The sequence below is a fragment of the Macaca mulatta genome, chromosome 8 (assembly GCF_049350105.2).
Source record: "Macaca mulatta isolate MMU2019108-1 chromosome 8, T2T-MMU8v2.0, whole genome shotgun sequence".
NCBI classification, from domain to species: domain Eukaryota; kingdom Metazoa; phylum Chordata; class Mammalia; order Primates; family Cercopithecidae; genus Macaca; species Macaca mulatta.
Genome location: NC_133413.1, coordinates 20613106 through 20629452, shown reverse-complemented (window position 1 = coordinate 20629452; position 16347 = coordinate 20613106). Strand labels below are relative to the sequence as shown.

Below are 16347 nucleotides of genomic sequence, written 5' to 3'. Positions count from 1 at the left end.
AACTTTTTATTCTATGTCATTTTCCCATTGCTGTAGACTTGTGAAACAGTGATTAAGAGAATTTCAGAAACCAAAGTTATTTTCCCTGCTCTTATTTGCACATTTCTGTTCCTTAGAAGTTTCTAAGGTAAAAAAGTCCTCAAAGTTTAGGGACTGTCTTCCACACCTTCAACACTTTTTAAACATGTGATAGTGTCATTAATGTTCTTGTGAATAATGGCTTAAGTAGAGTGATTGGAAATAGAGCTCTGGAGGAGCTTGGCATGGGGGTTGGGGGAGCATTGCTGAGTTGGGTAATTAGGCAGCTACAACCGTGTAGAACAGAAGTGATGATTAGACTAATTAGGAGAGCCATTTCATAAGTGCTGTGGTAGACCCAAGGGCAATGGCCTAGAAATGCGGCCTTCCCTGATTTATTTGATTGATGAAAAGCAGGTTTTCCACTTGCGGGTTTATTTACTTTTTAAATTAGAGATTTGTTTGCCTCATTTTCATCTGTTACAGTTTCATTTCCAAGATAACAGAGAGGCAAAAGTGTCTTATTTGCAGTTTGGATACAGGGCTTTCATGCTTTTGCTTTCATTCACTTTACTACATGATTCTAGAGGAGCGGATTTATCAGGGCACTTTTAGTCAAATCTTTGCAAAGGACTCACATGTTTTATTTAGTCAGAATTCAATCCAAGCAGCTTTTCTAGTGACAGGCCGCTTTCTGGTCGCCTTTATACACCTAACTTTTTCATGTATATATATATACACACATATATATATATATTAACATTCATTGGTGCTTACTGTGTTCCAAGCACTGTTAAATACGAGGGATTCAAAGCTATCTAGCTGTAAAGGGCTTTGTTTTGTTCAGTGTTATTGCCCCAGTTGCTAGCATGGTGCTTGGCTTATGGTAGGTGCTATGTAAATATTTGTTGAAAGAATGAGCAAATTAAAGGCTAGGCCCTTGTTTTGTATTTTGTGTGTACACTCAGATTTAGCTTATGTAATTGCGGCTCATTTTGCAAAACGGAGTTATTATTTTTTCTTTGTTTTTCTTTTTTTTTGAAACAGGGTCTTGCTCTGTTGCCCAGGCTGGAGTGCAGTGGCACAATCATGGCTCACTGCTGCCTCAACCTCTTTGGCTCAGGTGATTCTCTCACCTCAGCCACCCACGTAGCTAGGACTATAGGCACATGCCACCACACCTGCCTAGTTTTTAAAAATTATCTGTAGAGATGGGGTTTCACTGTGTTGCCCAGGGTGGTCTTGAACTCCTGGCTTCCAGTGATCCTCTGCTTTGCCCTTTCAAAGTGCTGGGATTACAGGCAGAGATTTTTGGGAGGCTGAGGTGGGTGGATCACAAGGTCAGGAGATCGAGACCATCCTGGCTAACACGATGACACCCCGTCTCTATTAAAAACACAAAAAATTAGCCGGGCGTGGTGGCGGGTGCCTGTAGTCCCAGCTACTCAGGAGGCTGAGGCAGGAGAATGGTGTGAACCCGGGAGACGGAGTTTGCAGTGAGCTGAGATTGCGCCACTGTACTCCAGCCTGGGCAAAAGTGCGAGACTCCGTCTCAAAAAAAAAAAAAAAAAAAAAAGAAAAAAAATTTATGTAAATAAATCTCATTTATTTCCTGGTAGTTTTAAAGTTTAAGCTAAACCTCAAACAATTTTCTTCTAAAACATAATAAATAATACCAAGAGTGTTGTATATCTTTTAAAAATAAAAGTGTGGAGTGAAAATGTTTTGCCAAATTATCAGGTATAGTTTGCAAAGCACTATTATGCATAGTATGTTGTTCGCCTCTCTGTGACAATACCATTAACCTATTTGTGCTGGAGGTTGCAAATTATTTTGTAAAAACAATCAGACCTTGACGATGACCTTGAGCAGTAGGATATACATAACTTCCACAAGCTTAGCGTTCCAATAATGGAACACTAGGCATAAATAGGTTAAAGTAGGCCCACAGTGTGTGAGGTCTGGAAAAGTGAGTTGATTTTCCTCAAGTCCTCATGGATTAGCCATGGGAGCAAGTTCCTCATCTGCCCACTGCTGCCTTTGTTCTACCTCATCTTGGTCTTCCCTTAATGGAGGACTCTCTTTTGTACCCAAGTTTGCAAATGGCTACATTAGCCCCTTGCGTTTAAAGAATCCTTTAAGGGCATTTAGCGATAAGTGAAGTGTCTAACTCTTCAAAAACAGCCATAGTAATATATGTGCTAACCGGATAAAGAAGTACAGCATCATTTAAAAAAGGCTTGTGAGATTTTTTTTTCAAACATTGAACTTCTTTTTTTTTTTTTTTCTGAGACCATTTTATTTCCAGAAAGAGCTTATGGACTTCATGAGAATGTGTAGTGAAGCAGAAAAAGCCAGAGCGACCTTATTGAATTCTCTGATCCTTGAGTGTATTTTTCTGATACAAAATGGGGTAATAATACCAACCTTGCAAGTGTGTTCTGGGAATTAAATCGGAAACAGTGCAACTCATATGAGGTACCCAGTATTTGATAGTAAAGACAAAATAAAAGCACAAGCAAAAACAAGTAAAAAACTTAACACCAAGGGGTGAAAACAATCCATGTGCCTTTGAAAACTTGATAACTGAAATTCTAATTACAGTCATTTATATCTATTCATTAATGCAGTTTCTCCAGGGACCTCTACTCTTAACCCAATTTCAGTTATTCTCTGTATGTGAAAGCATCAAAATTATTTTCTTTTTAAGATAAAAGTCCTAAATTCATTTTGAACCTGCATAATTAATCTAAATTAATGAGGTTTTGTTACATTGTTATCCAATGTGTATTTTAAGGTTCTATTGCTGTGCTACCCTACATTTTGTGACCTTGAAATTTTAGATACAACTGTAATCTTGGTCTTTAAATAGAACTTTGAGTAACAAAGTGAGGTGGAATATTGACAGCAAACTTTGATAATAAAATGTAATTACAATATAATATTATTACTTTGGAGTTAGAAAGTGTCCATTAAAAACAGTATCCATCAATGTCCAAATTAAATAGGAAATATTTAATTGGCTTCTAGGAAAATGAAATACATCATTCTAATATTTTAATATTTAGAAGGAAAATATCTCATTACAACTTAAAAAATGATTTTTTTCTGATAACTACCATTGACTTCATTTAAATGTCTGCTTTTAGTAGTCAAGTCCCAGAAGAAAATGCTATTTTTAGGAGTATGTTTAACTGAAAAAGCTCATATTTCTATTCAAGTTTAGGCAATTCCTCTTGACAAGACAAGTAAACTAATGTTTCATGATTAAGTCCCCAAGTATCTCAGACTTAAGCAAAGACCCCAAATCATAGTTCTCAGCTTTCTTTCAAAATATGTTTTATATCATCTATTAACTAGGGAATTCCTGATGCCTTCCTATTAGGATAAATAAGCAAGAAACACCATAGGACAGTGATTGTATTCTTAAGTATTAGGGAGTTTAGAGCCCCAGATATTCTATATGCAGACCTCTGTGCTTATGTTTGTTCATTTTAATGAGACTCCAAAGACTCACAATTCTATAGGGGTTATAGTGTTTCAGTTTCAGAGCCAGGTAAAGATAGGGCAGCCCTCTGTTCTATAAAAGCGATGTTCTCACTCATAGGTGGAAATTGAACAATGAGAACACTTGGACACAGGAAGGGGAACATCACACACCGGGGCCTGTCGTGGGGTGAGGGGAGGGGGGAGGAATAGCATTAGGAGATATACCTAGTGCAAATGATGAGTTAATGGGTGCAGCACACCAACGTGGCACAGGTATACCTATGTAGCAAACCTGCACATTGTGCACATGTACCCTAGAACTTAAAGTATAATAATAAAATAAAAAAATAAGCGAAGGATGACCGGGCGTGGTGACTCTCACCTGTAATCCCAGCACTTTGGGAGGCCAAGGCAGGCAGATCATTTGAGGTCAGGAGTTTGAGACCAGCCTGGCCAACATGGTGAAACCCCATCTCGACTAAAAATATAAACATTAGCCAGGCGTGGTGGGGGGCACCTGCCATCCCAGCTACTCTGGAGATTGAGACATGAGAATCACTTGAACCTGGAGGGCAGAGGTTGCAGTGAGCCAAGATGGCACTACCATACTCCAGCCTGGGCAACAGAGTGAGACTGTGTCTCAAAAAAAGCAAGAAGAAGAAGAAGAAGAAAAAAAAAAGCGAAGGGTGATGGGTCGGGGTTAGGACTGTTTCCTGGTGACATTGAGCTGGTTAAGTTGGTGGATCTATGAGGGCAAACTTGGAAGTGTTGGCTGCCTTCACGGCCTCCAAGGTCTTTGCCTTGTGCACTGGGGCTTGGCAGTACTACCCCACGGTCAGGTTGATAGGAGTGTGATCTTTTTTGTCTATCTTATGAGATAATAATGAATATTTAATTTTATTATTTGGATAATATTTTCAAATAACGTGAAAAATTAAAAAACCTCAACACTTTTTATAGCCACAATTAAGGAATTAAAATACAATTTGGTAAGACTACAAAATTCACAAAATTATATTATGGCCTCGTTTTAAAAACTGAAAGTTTGTTTTTTCCAATGCTCAAATGGTTTCTTTGATAACATGTTTTGAGAGCATTCTTTAAAAAAATGTGTTACTACCCCATTTTTTTGATATTTTTAATGCATGCACTTAATCCTGTTTAAGTTTTTAAAATAATTCTGGTTGATTGTTTTCAAATATTTTAATGCAGTGATGTCTTCATGGGCTATAAATTTGTACCATAATGTAAAGACATTATGTGAGGATCATTTTAATGCATGAATACCTGGGCTTTAAGTAAGGATCTGTTGAGAGTTGTGTAGTTCAGTCATGTGTTTTAACAACTAGAGAGTCAGCTCTATTGTAAACATATAGGCATAGCTTGTTTTATTGTGCTTTGCAGATATTATAATTATTATTATTTTAATTGAAGGTTTGTGACACCTCTGTGTTGATCAAGTCTTTCAGCATCATTTTTCCACTGTGCTCACTTTATGACTCTCTGTCACCTTTTTGTAATTCTTACAATATTTTAAATTTTCTCATTATTATTATTATATCTATTATTATGATCTGTGATCAGTGATTTTTTTTTTTTTTTTAATAATGAGATAGTGTCTTGCTCTGTGGCCCAGGCTGGAGTATGGTAGCACAATCATATTTCACTGCAACCTTGAACTCCTGGGCTCACGTGAACCTCTTGTCTCAGCCTCCTGGGTAGCGACAGCATCTGGCTATGTTGCTCTGGCTGGTCTCCAACTCCTGGACTCAAGCAGTCCTCTTGCCTCAGACTCCCAAAATGGTAGGATTACAGGCATGAGCCACTGTACCTGGCCAGTCAGTGATTTTTGATGTTACTCTTGTAATTGGTTTGGGACCTCAAGAACTGTGTCCATGTAAGATGGAGAACTTAATAAACATCGTATGTTTTGACTGCTCCATGACGGGTCCTTCCCCTGTCCCGCTATTCCCTGAGACACAACAATGTGAAATTAATCCAATTCATAACTCTATAATGGCCTCTAAGTGTTCAAGTGGAAGGAACAGTTGCATGTTTTTCACTTGAAATCAAAGAAATGATTAAGCTTAGTGAGAAGGGCATGTTGAAGCCAGGCGAAAAGCTAGGTCTCTTGCACCAACAGTTAGCCAAGTTGTGAATGTAAAGGAAAAGTTCTTGAAGGAAATTCAAAGTGCTACTTCAGTGAATATGTGAATGACAAGAAAGCAGAAGCCTTATTGCTGATATGAAGCAAACTTGAGCCATCTGAATGGAAGAACAAATCGCTACAACATTCACTTTAAACAAAGCTAATCCAGAGCAAGCCTCCAATTCTGTGAAGGCCGAGAGAGGTACAGGTAAGAAAGCTGCAGAAGGAAAGTTGGAAGCTAGCAGACTTCGGTTCATAAGGTTTACAAGGTTTAAGGAAGGAGGCCATCTTTATAACATAAAGGTGAAGCAGCATTTGCTGATGTAGAAGCTGCATCAAGTTATTCAGAAGATCTAGCTAAGACCATTGATGAATGAGAGTTTCAATGTAGACAGAACAGCCTTCTATTGGGAGAAGATGCCGTCTAGAACTTACATAGCTACAGAGAAGTCAATGCCTGGCTTCAAAGCTTCAACAGACAGGTTGACTCTTGTTAGGGGCTAATGCAGCTGGTGACTTGAAGTTGAAGCCATTGCTCATTTACCATTCTAGAAATCCTAGGGCCCTTCAGAATTATGCTAGATCTACTCTACTTGTGCTCTATAAATGTAACTACCAAGCCTGGATGACAGTACGTTTATTAGCAGCATGGTTTACTGAATATTTTAAGCCAACTTGAGGCCTACTGCTTAGAAGAATATTTCAAAATATCCCTGCTTTTCAGCAATGCACCTAGTCACCCAAGAGAGCTGATGGAAATCTACAAGGAGATGGATGTTGTTTTCTTGCCTGTTAACACAGCATCCATTCTGCAGCCAGTGGATCAAGGAGTCATTTTGACTTTAAGTCTTATTATTTAAGAAATATATTTCTTTTTTTTTTGGCGCGGAGTCTTGCTCTGTGCCCCAGGCTGGAGTGCAGTGGCGCGATCTCGGCTCACTGCAAGCTCCGCTCCCCCGGGTTCACGCCATTCTCCTGCCTCAGCCTCCCGAGTAGCTGGGACTACAGGCGCCCGCCACCTCGCCCGGCTAATTTTCTTGTATTTTTAGTAGAGACGGGGTTTCACCGTGTTAGCCAGGATGGTCTCGATCTCCTGACCTCATGATCCGCCCGTCTCGGCCTCCCAAAGTGCTGGGATTACAGGCTTGAGCCACCGCGCCCGGCCAAAGAAATATATTTCATAAGTCTGTAGCTGCTATAGATAGTAATTTCTCCAATGGATGTGGGCGAAGTCAATTGAAAGCCTTCTGAAAAGAATTCACCATTCTAGATGCCATTAAGAATATTTGTAATTCATGGGAGGATGTCAAAATACTAACACGAATAGGAGTTTGGAAGAAGTTGATTCCAACCCTCATGGATGACTTTAGGGGTGAGTTCAAGACTGCAGTGGAGAAAGCAGCTACAGATTTGATAGAAATAGCAAGAGAACTAGAATTAGAAATGGAGCCTGATGATACGACTGAATTACTACAATTTCATGATGAAACATTAGTGGATGAGGAATAGCTTCTTATGAATGAACAAAGAAAGTGGTTTCTTGAGATGGGATTTACTCCTGGTGAAGATGCTGTGAACATTGTTCAGATGACAACAAAGGATTTAGAATATTCCGTAAACTTAGTTGATAAAGTAGTGGTAGGGTTTGAGAAGACTGACTTCAGATGTGAAAGAAGCTCTACTGTGGGTAAAATGCTGTCAAACAACATTGTATGCTACAGAGAAATCTTTTGTCTTAAGAGACCGTTGATGTGACAAACTTCATTTGTGTCTTATTTTTTAAATTGCCACAGCCACCCCAGGTTTCAGCAGCTACTACCCTGAACAGTCAGCAGCCATCGGTATTGAGGCAAGTCCCTTCATCAGCACAGAGATTACAACTTACTGAAGCCTCAGATGATTGTCAGTATTTTTTTTTAGCAACAAAGTATTTTTTAAATCAAGATGTGTACATTGACATTGTTTTCTTTTTAGATATAATGCTCTTCCACAGTTAATAGACTGCAGTATAGTGTCAACAACTTTTATATTCACTGTGAATCACTGGAGTGATTCACTTTGTTGTGATGTTTGCTTTATTGTGATATTCGCTTTATTGTTGTGCTCTGGAATTGAACCCACACAGTCTCCAGAGTATGCCTGTATATACAGAATCTTAACAGGAAGTATTCTGAATACTTTCCAAGTGCTAGCTTACTTATTCCTCAGGTTGTTATAACCTGATGAGTTTGTTTTATGGTTATCTCTATTTTCCAAAGACACAGGGACGTTAAGTACCTTGTCCAAGGTCACCCACTAGTAAGTGATAGAATCTAGACTTAAGTTCATTTGGTGTGGCACTGGAGCCTGCATTGTTTAAATCACCATAGGAGTCTTTCTGCTTCAATAAAGTGGACCTTTTTTTTTTGGGGGGGTGGCGGGGGGTGACCTGTGGCTTTCCTTGCTTCTTTCCTGATTTCTATATGTCTTTAAACCACTATGTTTCGTTCATCTCTTCATTCAACAAATATTTATTGAGTATCCATTATGTGGTGCTGAGGGCTAGCAGTATCCAGGTGGACCCTGATGTGTTACAGCCTCTGTGCCCAACACTCACTGACTGTTGTAGCTTAATGTCTAGGAGGGAAGACAGGCATGATAAAGGGAAACTCACTGGGGAGGGGGCAGGGACAGGGGAGCCAGGGTGCAAAGAACTCTGAAACTAGGACCTGAGAGGTGTAAAAGATTTAGCCAGGTTGGGAAGGGGGTGTGAGGAGAAGAGGGTGATATTCCAGTTAGAGGGAGTAGCTAAGTGCAAAGACCAGTGATCAGAGGATGTGAAAAGAGTTCAGAGAACTGAAAGAGGTTTACTGTGGCTGAAGCACTCAGTGTTCTGAATTAGGAGTGGGGATGGTGAAGGGTGTAAATAGTATTAAAGTGTTCTAAGATCAGGCAGTAGGGTTAAATAATGGATTAACTTTGCACTTTGATCAGTTGGATATATTTATTGTAAATTTCTAGGATAATAAAAGCCTTAAAGCAGAGTGTATAGCATCTAAACTTGTGTGTGTGTGGAGGGAGAGAGGGAAAAATAAAAACAAGACTCAGTCAAAAGGAGGCAAGAAAGGAGAGAAAGACAAAATAGAGGAGGTGAATAGCACAAATAAGATGGTAGATGTAAACCCTAATGTATTTGTAATTATATTAGATGTGTATGTTCTAAAATGTACCAATTAAAAGATAAAGATTGTCAGACTGATAAAACCCAACCAACCAATCAACTAACCCAACCAGCCATCCAACCAACTAATCCAACTAGGTGCTCCTTTCACCTGACAGAGAGGGAATACCTCCAGGAAATGAGAAATGACAAGAGGTGGCCATAAGATAAGCTACCTCCATCTCCTTCCCTGTCTGTCTACCCTGGAAGCCACCACATTCTCAGGAAAGCCACCGGGTTTCCCACTATGAGTGCAATGGAGGTGGTCCTGGGAGGTTAGCAGTGTCTGGGTTACTCAGGTCTGGCTTTCCCAGCAGCTTGTGAGGAACTTTTTGGCAGAGGTGCAGTGTCACTCACATCCCTCGTGCCTTCTTCCATAGTGTTCGGCAGGCGGTAGCCCTTTAAGTAGCATTTATCATGTGTGTACATTTGATTTCCATATGAGATTGTAAACTCTTTGCAGGACAGAGAACCTGTTATACCTTTGAGTTTTCCTCATATCTACTACAACATAGATCAGTGTATAGTGAGTGATTCTTACTTAATTCTGTCAAGATGAAAGCTGATTTCTGTAGAGGGATACTGTTCTACGTTTCAGCGATTTGGAGGTTTGTTTCCACATCTTTCGTTTAGTTGTAGCAAGAATTTCTATTAAACTCCATTCATTGTGTCAGAGACTCTTGTGGTGTTAGTGAATAATTTGTCCCTTGCGTAGCACCCTGTTTACACTTGTGAGTTCATTGGCCAGTCAGTGGCTTCAACTCCAAGCTCTAACAAGAAGAATATATTCTTTTTTAATTTTAAAGAGCATGATTTATTTAGCATAAAAATAAATGCTTCACTCATATAGAAGCTGTAATGAGATATTAGTAGTAAAATAATAAAAATATTTTCCTTGGAAGAACTGCTGGGCAGACCATATCAAAACAGCAGTTTCTGTTTTTGGAATGAAAGATGCTATTGATTCTATTAATCCAAATGCCAACAGTTCTCTGGTTGAGTAAGAATGTGCTGCCTAAGAGAAAACTCACTTGGCGTCATGTAAGAGCTGCTTATTATGAATAGAAAGAAATTACATAATCCAAAGTAAAAGCAAGTCATTCTGCTTTTAATTACAGTGTATAAACTTTAAAACATGGGCCCAGGGTCTAGTTGGATATACTTCTTTGCAGTAGATATTTTGGAAGCACACAGTGAAAAATACAACAAAGATGGCTATGTGCTGGCCGCCCCCCAGTGTCCTGGTGGTTTCACGTTTAGTGACTGTATTCAGTTATTGTGAAATCACAGGATTTTAAAGCAGGCAAAAGACCTCAGAAGTCTCTTCTTACCCATTTGTCCCCCACATGAGAAAATAAGCCCCCAGTGGTGAAGGGATTTTACTGAGGTCGTATAGCGAACTCTGGAAGGAACGTAGGCATTTGGACTCCTGTCTGGCTTTCTTTGAGACTGAGCTTCTTCGCTGCTGCCTGGAAGCTCTTCTGTGGTTGTGGCCTCTTGCTGGCTTTAGTGTAGTGATAAGGGGATAGCCATGAGGGTAGAGGGTAGGTGGAGGAAGGGAGAGAGGTTGAAAGAGAGAATGAGTCATTGTCATTGAGAGGGATTGAGAAAGAAGATGATAAAGAAAGAAGTATGTCTGCTTTGCTGCTTCTCAGAAGTGGTACCAATAAAGCAGTGCTCTGAGGCAGTGTCTGGTGCATAAGTGAGCTGTGGAGCCTGGCAGTGGTTGGGGTGTGGGAACATTCTATACCTGCCACTGGCTCCTCCTCATTCCTGTGCTGTAAACCCCATTGTGAGGTTACTGTGTCTGTTCTTGTTGCCTCTAATCCAGTCCAACCATACACGTAGCTGTCTCAGGTTATGGAGAGATGTTAAGGAGAGAAGGGGCAAATTGAAATGTGCATATTTTAATCTTTGTTCATTTTCAGATTTTTTGAATCTTAGCACAAGGATTTCCTGAGCATAACCTCACATTTCTCTTTCTATTTGCAAATCTGAACAAAATCCTATGACCTTTGTTGCTTACTCAGAGCTGGACATTGTAAGAGAAGTCATAATGCAAACTGATTTTCTGAAAGTATTTTGAATGTTTTAGTTATTCTTTCCCAGTTCACTCAGAGTCCGTTATGGATTTGCTGCTGTCAGAAAAAGTGTTGAAACCCAGCGTGTGGATGTGCAGTGTTGCTTTTAGCCTTGCAGGCAGTGCCCTCTGGACTTCAGCAAACTTCAGCTCTGACCCGAGTTACCTGCTTTGGCTCCTGTTGCATTTACCTGGGGCCAGATTCTGGCTTTGAAATCTCTCCCTGAAGTCAGGTGGGAGCCTGGCCCAATGGAGAATGGCAGTCTTAGGCACCGATGATCAATTGCTGTTTTCCTTGCTAGCATCATGATATCGAACGTACGAGTTCTCAGTAAATCATGTATTGTTTACTTGTTTTTGCTCAAAAGTCCATCTCTGGTTACATCATTGGAAGCCTCTCAGTTTAACCTCTTCCTTTGTAGCTTCTATGGTTGGAAATAAATTGCGACAGTTAAAATCTTACTGCATGAGTAATATGTGTTGATTTTAGGAAAATCAGAAAATAGGGATAAGTAAAAAGAAAAAAATATGAATAATTTATAATCCATCTGCCAGAGAGACCACTGGTAACATTTTGGTGGTGCATGTGTAAATTTTTAATGTACACTTATTTACATAACATTAAATATATTTTAATAAAAATGACCTTGGGGTGTATATATGATTTTGTACCAACATTTCTCATATGACACGTTCTATACATCTCTCATATCAGTAAATACAATTTTGTATTTTCAAAAGACAAATCTCTCTATCTTTTTAAATACAGGTACGTATAAAGTAAAAAGGCCTATTATCTCTCAATCCATGTGACATGTTAAAGTGATTAGTAATAAAGCAAATAACATTATTTGGTTGCTGACTATATGCCGGGGACTGTTTTATTTATAAGATCCTTTAACCCCCACAAAAGTCATCAGAAGTAGTTGCTATTATTAATCCTGTTTTACAGATGAGGATACTGAGGCTAAGTGTTTAAGACAATTCCCAAATTCATACAGCTAGTAGGAAATGAGCTCAGATAGTCTGGCTCAAGAACCCTTTTTTTTTTTTTTTTTTTTTTTGAGACGGGCTGTTGTTCTGTTGCCCAGGCTAGAGTGCAGTATAGTCTAGGCTCACTGCAACCTCTGCCTTCCGAGTTCAAGCGAGTCTCCTGCCTCAGCCTCCTGACTACCTGGGATTACAGGTGTGTACCACCACACCCAGCTAATTTTTGTATTTTTAGTAGAAATGGGGTCTCACCGTGTTGGCCAGCCTGGTCTCGAACTCCTGACCTCAAGTGATCTACCCACCTTTTCTTAACCACACACATACGGTTAGACTTTAAAAACAAAGTCAAACAATAGTCTATCTCTATTTTTTAAGAAATCTTTCTCGGCCGGGCGCGGTGGCTCAAGCCTGTAATCCCAGCACTTTGGGAGGCCGAGACGGGCGGATCACGAGGTCAGGAGATCGAGACCATCCTGGCTAACACGGTGAAACCCCGTCTCTACTGAAAAATACAAAAAACTAGCCGGGCGAGGTGGCGGGCGCCTGTAGTCCCAGCTACTTGGGAGGCTGAGGCAGGAGAATGGCGTAAACCCGGGAGGCGGAGCTTGCAGTGAGCTGAGATCCGGCCACTGCACTCCAGCTCGGGTGACAGAGCGAGACTCTGTCTCAAAAAAAAAAAAAAAAAAAAAAAAGAAATCTTTCTCTATCAGCATGTATTGAACTACTTCATTCTCCATAACAGCCACATAGACGTCCTTCGTATGCTTTGGTTTAACTGTCCCCTTCACTACTGATGGACAATTTGATTGTTTTCAGGTATTTGCAATTACAAGCAATGCAGCAATATTCTTATACTAATGGTACTGTTTATTGAGTGATAAAATCAGCTACTCTGTGTAAATGCATAGAACAGTGCCTGCTGCATAGTACGATCAGTGATTTCTATTATTATTAGTAATACTATGTGCCATGCGCTATGGTTGAATTTAATTGTCAAAATATCCCTATGAGGTAGATACTGTTATTATCCCTGTTTTACGTTTGAAGACGTTAAGCCATAACGAGGTTAAACAGTTCTTGTGTCATGTAGTAAGTGAAATCTGTGATTTGAACCCTTTTGGAGCTCGTGGTCTTGATTACTCCTATTTACATATGCCCAGCTTCAAGGGGATCAGAGATGGAGGAGGCCCTGGTATTGGTAAACATTAGTAATGTCCACATATTCTCCTACCACAACGGTGTGAAATTGCCTGTGTCTCTATACCTTTATAGTCCTGGGTATCACAGATGCTACAGTTTTTAATTGGTGAAAAATAATATTTCAATGTAATTTGTAATTTATGGGCATTTGTATTTCTTTTTTTGTAAACTGTCTTTGTTCATGGTTTTATTGGATAGTTTTATTTTTAACGATTTTTATGAGCTCTCTGTAAAATAAAGAAATTAGATTTTGAATTCTCATATGCATTGCTATGTCTATAACCATTTTAATGACTATATTTTACATTTTATGGCGATATTATAGTTTATATGCATGGTGGGAATTTTGTTCCTTCCAGTTTTTCGTTCTGTTGCTGTCAAGAACATCCACTTATTATTTTCTTAGGAAATTTCTTAGAAGTGTAAGTGGTGGATGGAAGGGAATATACATTTTTAAGGCATTGACTCATATTTTCTGTCTCTCTAGAAGAATGATAAAAGTACGTTGACCATCAGGGTATGACAGGGTGCCTGTTTCTCAATAACCAATGATATTGCATAATATTATTTTAAAAAGTCTTGGCCAATGTATATTTTTTTGATTATGAGTTAAGATTGAGACATTTTCCATATGTTTATTTGCAGTTAGTATTTCTTCCTTTGTGAATTGCCTGTTCATGCCTTAAGAAGGATTTTGACTATATGTGCAATTTTTAAAATTTTTTCCAATCAGTTATCTAACAGTGGAATGAATCTTCCCAACACTGATTGTGTTAGAGCAAAAGATACTGGAACTGTCTGAGGAAAGGCATGAATGTTTATTAATTTACTATCATAAGGCAACCTTTATACTTGTTATCTCTTTTACTCTTTCTATTTTAATGTTATAGATAAAGAATAAGGGACTTGGGTAAGCCAAGTGACTTATCTATAGTTCCATAGTTGTAAATGGCAGAAATTGGCTAAAAACCCTCTTCTGCCTGACTTTTAGCATATTCCTTCCATGCTGCCAAGTATAGCCTTCTACTCCTGAGCCATACATAATCACATTAGTAGTAAGTTAGCTGGTTGAAGCCTATGGTACATATTGGCCAAAAAAAAAAAAAAGAAAGAAAGAAAAAAGAAAATTTCAGAAAATGTTTATCTAGAAATATTCTGTGCATTTCAGAAACTTGATGTTCTTTTATTTTGATTTTTCTGCACCTATTTTATTAAGTACCCTGATATATTAGGGATGTAGAAAACGGGGGGCTAGGCAGAGACCTTTTCCTCAATGGCTCTGAGCTTTTCCTCTTCCCCACCCTTCCAACCCTTGTCCCTTTTGAAAAGCTTTTGCTTCCCGCCTGCCACCCAGCAGGCCTCAGCACTGCAGGGCGTGAAACCTCTGCCCGCCTCTTGTCCTCTCCTCACTGTTACGTTTCTCTTCATATTCTGGTACTTAGAATGTTGCTTTTTCTATTTCTCCAGTGCCATGGCAACAGTACATGGTAACTGCTTCCCTTCTGGTCAAGGGAAAAGATTTTGTATTTTTCTTTCCCTTTGACCTGTTTGTAATTAGCACTGCGGTCCACGCTTTCCTCCAGTGAAAAGCAAGGAAGTACCAGGCTGTAGTCAAGACTGCAGGACTTGCTGGATGTATAGCTAGGGGGTCTTCTGTGCTCCTTCACAGCAGTTTAAACCCAGGCCCACCCTGATCATTGATTCTGAAAGAGCACTCAACCCTCCATCCCTGTTCCTCTGCCCCTTCACTCTCTGTTTTTTTTTTTTTTTTTTTTTTTTGACTTGATGTGTTATATTGGAGGTTGGTTCCTTCAGTCTCCCTCCACTAGAATGTAGGGCCCAGGGGAGTGGGGTTTCCTTATGCACGTTGCTGTGTGTGTTCCCTGGGACTAGCGTGTAGCGGGGCTCCATAAGTTCTTGCCGAATGGCCAAAGGACTTGGTAGTGGAAAGCCTGATTTCATTTCGTAGGATTTGCCCTCCTTGCATCTTTTTCTCTCTTAAAGGCAGTGTTTGGATTCTATGTGGCCCTCCCTGGGAAATGTGGTCAGCTTCAGAGGATTTTGAAATCTGTCAGATCCCAGGGCCTGAGCCAAGTCAGAGGCTAGTTGGAGTGGATTGTAATTGACATAAAAGATTTGCATTTGAAATAACTCAGAGGTTGGTTTGAATCCTGTTCCCCACATGTTTTTAGTCACAGTCTGAGTTTGAGGAAGGCTTTTTGAGCCTTTTTCTTTATCTGTAACATGGGCATAATAATGCCTACCTTGGCTTGAAGTGAAGATTAGCTCTGACAATCTATGGAAACAACTGGTACATAGAAAAATAAACAATGGTGGTAATATGGTTGTTAGTATTTTAGTTTTCTTCTGTGTGATTTTCTGTTGGTAAATGGAGTTGTTTCCTCGTTTGTGTTGTAGGCTACTCAATGGTGAAAAGCTAGATCGAGTGGCTTTGGAGTTTGATGGTCTGGGATCCTGTCCTTCTGCCACCTAACAGCAATGTGACACTATGCAAGAGCAAGCCTCTGTTTGTAAAGAACAATAAATGGTCATAATAGTAGTATCTACCTCAGGACAGAAAGATTTGATCAGCACAGAGTTTGGTTCATAGTAAGTCCTTAGTAACTCATATTCTATAGTTTAATAATACCAGCAGAATGAAAGAAGCTTAAACTTCATCTAGTCCAACTCTAGTACTCCCACTTCATGTTTAATTCTGCCATCTAGAGCAATAAAGATCAAATGGGTGTCCTTTTCAGATACCACCTTTCATACATTTAGGATTGAGTCCTGTTAGGAACTGACTTGTGTCTCCCTAAAATTTACGTGTTCAAGTCCTAACCCATAGTGTGCTGACTATATTTGGTGGTAGGGCCTTCGAGGAGGTAGTTAAGGTTAAATGGGGTCATAAGGGTGGGCCCTAATCCAGTAGGACTGGTGTTCTTCCAAGAACAGGAAGAGACACCAGAGTGTATACACACAGGAAAGACCATCAGAGGACAAGAGCAAGAAGGTCCAAGCCAGTAAGAGGGCCGCCGCCAGAAACCAACCCAGATGGCACCATGCTCTTGGACTTCCAGCCTTTAGAGCTTTGGGGAAAATGTCTGTTGCTTATGCCACTCAGTCTACTGTCTTGTTATGGCAGCCTTATCAGACAAATCTAGATCCTTTTCTTTTCTTATGTCATCATCCCCATCTTGAGGGGGTTTTCAGATGCCTCTG

At 39.7% G+C, this 16347-nt stretch overlaps 1 protein-coding gene and 1 non-coding gene across 4 annotated transcripts in view; one reads left to right on the top strand and one right to left on the bottom strand.

The window, feature by feature from the left end:
- Positions 1 to 16347, top strand: part of PSD3 (pleckstrin and Sec7 domain containing 3) — a 696970-nt gene that overhangs the window by 243733 nt on the left and 436890 nt on the right. The window lies entirely within an intron of this gene.
- On the bottom strand, positions 9487 to 9640 carry LOC114680486 (small nucleolar RNA SNORA62/SNORA6 family). Its single transcript, XR_003732705.2, has one exon. It is a non-coding gene; the product is annotated as a small nucleolar RNA SNORA62/SNORA6 family (small nucleolar RNA).